The sequence below is a fragment of the Protopterus annectens genome, chromosome 6.part0, assembly GCF_019279795.1.
Source record: "Protopterus annectens isolate FY-2018-M chromosome 6.part0, PAN1.0, whole genome shotgun sequence".
Lineage (NCBI taxonomy): Eukaryota > Metazoa > Chordata > Ceratodontiformes > Protopteridae > Protopterus > Protopterus annectens.
This window is the reverse complement of record NC_056737.1, coordinates 33,798,562-33,806,848: the sequence shown is the minus strand read 5'-3', so window position 1 is coordinate 33,806,848 and position 8,287 is coordinate 33,798,562. Positions and strand designations below refer to the sequence as shown.

At 41.9% G+C, this 8,287-nt stretch overlaps 1 protein-coding gene across 3 annotated transcripts in view; it reads right to left on the bottom strand.

The window, feature by feature from the left end:
* The window catches only part of RPAP1 (RNA polymerase II associated protein 1), a 2,926,740-nt gene that overhangs the window by 1,734,983 nt on the left and 1,183,470 nt on the right, over window positions 1-8,287 (bottom strand). The gene's annotated exons all lie outside the window — the stretch shown is intronic.

Sequence of the window (8,287 nt, the reverse complement as noted above, 5' to 3'; positions counted from 1 at the left end):
CTAAGTGCTTTATCCCATGCACGGTTCCTCTCAAATCATCTATGGTATGATCCCAGTTATTCTTATTAGGGGTAATATATAATTACTGACCACGGGATGGGCAAGGCCAATCTCTAACCAAATAGGTTACGTTATTTCAAGCACAAAAAGGGAAACTGGTAGGTTTAAAAAGGCCCACAGTGGTAGTTAGCCTAGTACTTACCTATAACATAAAGCAACATAAAATGTAACTTCAGCAGGTGGGAGCTGACATGGCATCATGCTAAATCCTAGGCTAATGAGAATTGCATTACTAACAACTAACAATGAGAATTTGTTGACTAAAAAGACAACGGGAAGCACAGGAGAAGACAGAGTCAGTAATGTCAGAACTGCTCAAGATTATTACAAATTTAATGGACTACACTAAGGGGGGGTCAGACAACAAAATGGTAGAAGTAGAGGCAACACTGAATTCTCACAGTACCAGCAGGTAAGTTTGAAATGGTGCATGAAGGAAATGCAACACACCCAATAACTATCATGAAAGCAACTGTGAAATTTCCAGAAGCTAAAACTGTGGATACAGAACATAGGAGCAAGAGTTACAATCTTTACTACATAAGTATCCCTGGAAAGGCAGAGGGAGAGAGATCAAAGGGATGAATTGTACAAAAATCAAAATCAAAATCAAAATCTAAACCAGGTGTATCTGAAGTATTGGATACTGAAACAGAGATAAAAGTACTGGAAGTGGGATATTTTGAAAATGAAATGGGCAAATTATATAGAACAAATGGAAATGGTGGGAACACTGCATGCATAATAATATTTAGGAGGAGGAGTGTGGCTTAGGGGAAGTCAGGAATTGAGCAATTTATGTAGTGTAGGACGGATAAGTCATAAAAAAGAACATATGTGATGCATACTGTATGTAACTGGAAACAAGTTAATATGTTTTTTTTTCTTTTATGTTAAAGTATGTTTGCCTGTGTCTTTAAGTGATCATTTAATAAAGATTTTAAAAAAAGAATAAATTGTATGGAGTTCATGAAAGATATGTTGGTGAAACTGCCTGTCTGTATGCTGAGGGAAGAGATAAGAACTGAGAGAGGCCCCAGATATTTCCTGCACAGTTAGTCCTGATGAAGTTTCCCAGGGCCCCTCTTGGTTCACTTCCACACTTATGAAATTACAAAAGGATTTTCTTAAAAGTGTGGGTACCCTGGAAAGAAATAAAAGGTGGCAGAAAAATGTGGTATGATCATCATTATTTAGCTGAAGCAAGGCAAAAGGAAGTAGTTTTTGTAATACAGTGAAGCTGTGCAGGAAAATGAATTTTACATTTAAACTGTTGTATCCAGCCTGCTTCAGAGTGAACCTTCCTGGGCAAGACACACATTTCATGCTTCTAAATACGCAGAAGCTAACCTCTGTCCATAGTTCCATTAGGGAAGTTGAGTATTTGTCCTAGAGTGCAGAGAGTCATAGATGTTTTGTTTACTAGGGATACTGAGTGCAGAGAGTCACAGCTGTTTTGTTTACTAGGGATACTGAGTGCAGAGAGATACTGCGGTGGTGGTGCTGCGGTAGCACTGTCGCCTCACAGTAAGACGTTGTCCTGTTCGATTCTCAGCTAGAGCATCTTCTGTGTGGAGACGTGCGTGAATGGGTGTACCTTCGTTGAAGGTTGTGCGTCAGAGCTGGCAACTCGGCACATAAAAATCTACTGCCAATCATTAGCGGACCGGAGTTCCGCTGTGGCGACCCCTAACCGGGAAAAGCCGAAAGACACAACAACAACAACTGAGTGCAAAGAGTCATAGATGTTTTGTTTACAAGGGATACTGAGTGCTGAGAGTGAAAGGTGTCTACGAGAGATACTGGGAACTGAGAGTAACAGATGTTTACTAGGGATATTAAGTGCACAGTCTCACAGACGTTTTTGAGGGATACTGAGAGTAACAGATGTTAATGAGGGATACTTAAGAGTCGACAGTGACAGATGTTTACTAGAGATACTGAGTGCAGAGAGTCACATATATTTTGTTTACTAGGGATACTGAGTGCAGAGAGTCACAGCTGTTTTGTTTACTAGGGATGCTGAGTGCAGAGAGTCACAGCTGTTTTGCTTACTAGGGATACTGAGTGCAGAGAGACACAGCTGTTTTGTTTACTAGGCATACTGAGTGCAGAGAGTCACAGCTGTTTTGAGGGAAACTGAGTGTGGCAGTTGTTTTTGAGGGATACTGAGTAGGGGTAGTATGTCAGGTACAGCGGGTTCACTTAAGGGTTAACTAGTTAGGTAAGGGGGAGTCATGAAATAAAAGTAACTTAAGTTAAGGAGTACCAAAATAGAAAGGGCTACAAAGTACACTTTGAACTGTTAGTGTGTGTAGGAAGACACAAAGGTGTTTAACAACAGCAGTTTGATAAATGTGGAGTTGTAATTCAACATGATTCACATAAATGCATTGTTATATGTGAGAGTAAGGCACGCAGGCTTATCATTTTATTTATTTTATATTTATACAGCTTGTTTTCCTACTAGTCAGATGAAGTTTAATCAGAATACAACATGATTATTCTGCATTACTCTCATGTCACCTGTCATACAATAAAACATATTTTGAATCAGTTTGTCACTCAAGTTTTTAAACCTTTACAAAGTCATTGCCCAGATTTTCAATTTCTGCAGGTTGGGAGGTATGCATAACTGTGCCATGCACAAGCTATGAGAAGCTTAATAAATAAGAATAGATAGTCTGGAATTCTTGAAGTTTCTTTTATGTTCAAGGGAAATCATTTTGAATACTTGCCAGCTATTATCTGGACCTCAGCAATTAACTTGACCAGTAACTATATTTTGAAAGTTAGACATAGATATGACAGCAGTTCAAAATGGGGAGGGATAGGATCTGAAATGAATGAGTGATGGATCGGGAGAACGTAACAGACTTCTGCCTGTAGCTGTATCTCCTGTGCATGTTCACCCAGAACCATCACTTTGTACTGTATCAGTAATACGACATATTATAAATGTCTGCAATCTTACTATGGAAGGTTAATGTTTTATCAAATCATATAAAAAGATCCTAAAATATTTGTGTACATTTGGAAAATGAAGCTATTTGTATTATTGCAGGAAACACATTTCAATGATACTGAGCATTTGAAACCAGGTAACACTGGTTATCAGTTCTTAAGGCATTCATCATATCTGCTGTGAGTATGAAGGGGTGTTGTTACTCCACTGAAAAGAAGCTACACATAGAAAAAGATAAGAAAGGTAGATTTCTATTAGCTAGAGGAAAGCTACGGGGACTGCACAAATTTAACTAGAATGTTGAAAGATTGGGTTATACCAAAAGAGGGGGGGGGGGGGGCGCTACATTTCTGGGATGGTGATTGTAAAAAGCACAGTTGTGGGTAAAGCGAATGGCTGCCCCTTGTTGTGGTGACAGGCCTTTGCCCACCATTGAAACTCCTGTTGCAGGCAAGGAATGAGGGTAATTATTGTTTCCAGGTTGTGGCAATGTTGAGTCCAAACACTATTTAGATACCACTGAAGTTTCCTCATATGCAGTCTTGCATATGGAATTAGCAGAATGCAGGATGCCATGAAGCCCAAAGCCTGCAGAATTTTTCTTGCAGATAACTGGGTCTTTGTTGCCAACATTTTGAAATAAGTAGTCAGTTGCCTTTGTTTGTCTGGCATGAGATAAGCCATCTGGGCAGTTGTATTTAAGCTTGCACCCAGGAATATTATCTCTTGAGAGGGTACTAGTTTTGATTTCTTTTCATTTACTGTGTACCCTTAGGCATGTTAGTAATCTTTTTACAAACGCCAGATGCTGTAGTAGAATGTCCTTGTTCGCTGTTTGAATAAGGCAGTCATCCAAGTAAGGATATATTTGTATTCCTCTTTGTCTGCAAAATGCAATTACTGAAGCCAGGCATTTTGTGAAGACCCTGGGCGCAGTAGATAAGCCAAAGGGTAATGCATTGAGCCAGCTATGAATCTGAGGTATCTTCTGCATGATTGTCTGATTGGGACATGCAGGTATACCTCTTTTAGGTCTAAAGTCATAAGCCAAGCCTTCTTGCCCAGCATGGGCAGAAGCTGCTGCAGAGTCAACATTTTGAATCTTGGAATATCCTTTCTGGCATCAAGAACAGTCTTGAGTAAAATCTTTGTCCCTGCTCTTGCTGTGGTACTTGCTGAATGGCCCTCATGCCCATGAGGGATGACACTTGCTTTTGTGCCTCTGCCCATTGATTTTTTGGCAGGTCTGGCAAACCGTTTGCCCTTGGCAGGGTGTGAAAGTGAAACCTGTAGCCTTGTGACACTATATCTAAGACCCATTTGTCCTGGGCTACTACGTGCCAATTTTGAGAAAAAAGTGCTAGTTTCCCCCCTAAAGGTGCTGCCAGAAGATAAGTGCTTGGCGCAGGCAGAGGGAAGTCATTGGGACTGTTTCCTGTATGGCTGTGATTTGTCTCCTCCGCTTTTGGAGGTAGAACTACCGCATACCGCATTGTTTAGACCTGTATGAGCCTTGGGGCTGGGATCTGCCTCTAGGGTGTCTGTATTTGCCTCTTTGTGGCCTGTCTGACACTGGAAAGGACAATTCTTTGTAGGCCAGTGCCTGCTAAGTCTTGGAGGCTGTACCTGTAAGAAATCCTTGACTGTTTGCATAGATTTAGCTTTGTCCTCCATTTTCTTTAACACCTCTTCTGCTTTAACACCAAACAAGGTATCATGTTGTAATGGAGCATCTAATAATTTTGCTTTAACATGATCAGGCAGATTCTGTTCCTTTAACCAAGCATGCCTCCTAATCACAGAACCCGTAACAGCGGCCCTGCAGGAGGCCTCCAGAGAATCAAAACCACATTGCAAAGTATGATTTCCCACTTGTTCAGCTGCATGCAATAAATCTTGCATTTCTTTGTTTTCTGCACATTCAGAATTTATCAACATTTTCTGTTTAAGCAGTGACATAATATATTGCTAATATTTTAGCATATGAAACTGACAATTTAAAGCCCTTATAGCCAAGGTAGCAGAAGTGTAAATCCCCCCCCCCCCCATCTGTCCAGTGCCCTAAAATCCCTATCAGAGGGGGTAGGGTTTTTTGCAGTGGAAGCCTTGACCCCTTTGGGACCCTGAGAGATAGTTTCTGGGTCAGCAGCAGGGTTCTTAAAAAGAACTTTATGTGAATCAGGAACCCTGTAGTATCTGTCTGGCTTAACATGAGCTGGAGGCAAAGAGTCAGGAGTCAGACTGGACTCTGAAAATACATCATCTACAATGTCTAACACAGGTGGAATAGCAACAGGCCTGTGCTGAGGTAGTAAAAAAAAGTCTCTGAGCCTTTTCTTAGATTCTGAATAATCTTGGCTCTCCCAGTGGAAATGCTCCCTCATGGTATGCAGAGTTTCCCCAAAAGAATAATCCTCAGGAGGAGAGGCTGAAGGGATAGATTCTTCAGCATCAGAATCCTCATAGGGAGGAAGAGCGTATTCCTGATCAGAAGAGGAATCAGAAGAAATGGAAACCGGATATGTAGATTCATATTCTGTCTCTTGCCTAGGAGGGATGGGAACCCCTGATCAAAATAATTAGGTCTTCGGCCATTTTGAGCATCTGTTTTTTAGGCATGGAGGCCTGTCCATGGGGCTGTTGTACTTTTTTCTTTGTCTTTAGAGGTGCTTTAGTCTTTGCCTTTGAAGCTGAAGTCGTTTTAAAATATAACTGTGTAGACCTGAAAACACCCTCAGAAGCCGATGCCTGCTCATCGGCTCTGGACCCATCTGAGGGAATAGTTTCCGAGGTTCCAATACCTTGAGTTTCCAGCGGCCTAGTCGGCTCCACGTGGGAGTCGGAAGCGGCCTGCAGCTCTAAAGTAGCGGTCATCAGGGGCTGCGAAAGTGCCTCACAGAGAACCGGAGAACAGGCGACTGGGCTTAGAAGAAGCCTCGTCGCCAGTTTTGGACCTCGGATGTCTGTCTTTTTCTTTGCATTTCTTTTGAATTGCGGTAGGCGGATGGCTATCCGATGATATCGTGTAATTAAATCTTCTGCCAAAACAGTGAAATGCAAAATCGTACCGACGCTTAATAGCTTGCTTGTTTGTTTGTTTGTTTGTGTCTTTTGGCTTTTCCCAGTTAGGGGTCGCCACAGCGGAACTCTGGTCCACTAATGACTGGTAGTTGATTTTTACGTGCTGAGTTACCAGCCCTGACGCACAACCTTCAACGAAGGTACGCCCATTCATGCATGTCTCCACGCAGAAGACGCTCTAGCTGAGAATTGAACTGGACAGCGTCTTACTGTGAGGCGACAACGCTACCGCAGCACCACCACCACGGGTGCGTTGGTTAAATCTAGCACAAAACCGACAATTAGCAACATCGTGATCAGGGCCTAGGCAAGGAATACAGTAAGAATCTAAGTCCTTATGAGGTATTTGCTTCCCACAAGAAATACAATTATTAACTTTTTCTGACATCGGTCTGGAGCAAGAAAAAAGTTTCCCCAACGAGGTACTTAGCTTTTAATGAAGACTTTGGATCTGAAATTCGAACATGAAAATCTCAGGAGTCGGCTGACCGGCACTTGCGAACTGCTTTTGCTTAGGGCACCGTGCGGCAAGAAAGACTGAAGAAAATGGCATCGGCTGCATCTTTTATACCCCTGGCGCACTGACGTCAGGGAGGAGGCGGCAGCAACCGACGCCGGACCTAGACTTTGGAATTCAGGCCGACTGCGGGTAGCCTGCCAGCAGGATAACCCAATTGTAATGACTGCAACAGTGAAACACGATGAACATCTTGCTCATTCCTGTACTTTTGTTCTCTGCCTCCTTTTTCTTCTAATGCTTCTCAAACTAGTCAGGAGGAAAAATACCACTAATAATCAGTTTGGACCTTCTGTTCATGACAGAACTTGGACCAAAAGCTTTACTCTGCCCCCAAACAAACAACACACATCAGGTGGCCATCTTTTAGGGGGCAGTTTGTACCATCATCTAGTGCCGTTATTAAAGTATTTCTTCATAATGCCAAGATAACCCTACTCAGAACACCAAGAGAAAGCTACTAAATTGCTACCAAAAAAATAAGTAAATGGGGGAAAAATCCCTTGACAAACCCCTCTTCACATTTTTTTTTCTTTTTTAAAACTAGGGAAACTAAACTGAGAAAGAAACACCAGGCAGCAGCCTTGGCAAATAACACACACTAAAAACAAGCAGAACACATAGCTAGCTGAAAATATACTGAAAACTATAAAACTAGGTGAAAAGGGCTCCCTAAAGAGATATAAACAGTTAGAGCACTTAGCTTTGGTGATGGGTGCAACCGTTTTGCCATGGCGGTAAACAATATCTGAAGGATAGGCTCGCAAGGGATGCCGGAAAGTTTGCAGGAGCCCTAGGCACTACAGCACTTTCAAATGACTTGATTGGATATGAAGAATGATTTGGTACCCCAATTGTCAGATCGGATGGACTGATGAAATAGGATCCTACACAACTGTTTGAAAGCAATGCATGGTAGGACTCTTCAGTCTGGAATCAGTTGTGAGACTCAACTGGTGACAACAGCCTCTGTAAAACATCACAATAAGGGATATTAGGCCCTGAGTGGAAACTTCACATGGGACAGCCAGTGCAGGAAACAACAGTAATGAGTACGTTTTTCTCATTTCTTTCACCACATTTAAGTCACTCATACCATAATACTGATCTGCAGCAATTGAAACTCAACACAATGCAAGCATTCTTAATGAAGCCAGTTGTATTGTACTACGACACTGGCCAGGTTTCAGTTTTCCTGTTAGGCATGTTTCAGCAGTCCACTTACATTTATCTCAACACCATCTACAATAACACAGAATATGCTTTCTTGACATTTGATACAGTATTGTCCCAGTCAATCCAGATGACAACTGATGCTCACAGGGTACTGTGAGGTAGCTGTTAAATGTGGTGTCTTCTGACCAAAACCAGTTGGTCACTCAGTTGCAGTCACTGTCATATGGGGGAGGGGTGAAAATAGCCCCTTCAGTACCATGCATTTTTCATTATTTACAAAGGAATTAGAACAGAAAGTTGAACATGGAAGAGAAAGGGATAAGAGGACAGACTTCAAATCTAGAGGATGGAAGATTATCTGATAGGAGTTCAAAGTCCCTCTGCATTAAAAAAAAAAAAAAGCAAAGCTCAGTCAGACCCTAAAAAAGAACTCTGCTAGGGCAGGGTTGACACAACGGTTAAGATTTTCATCTTACAGACACAAGGAT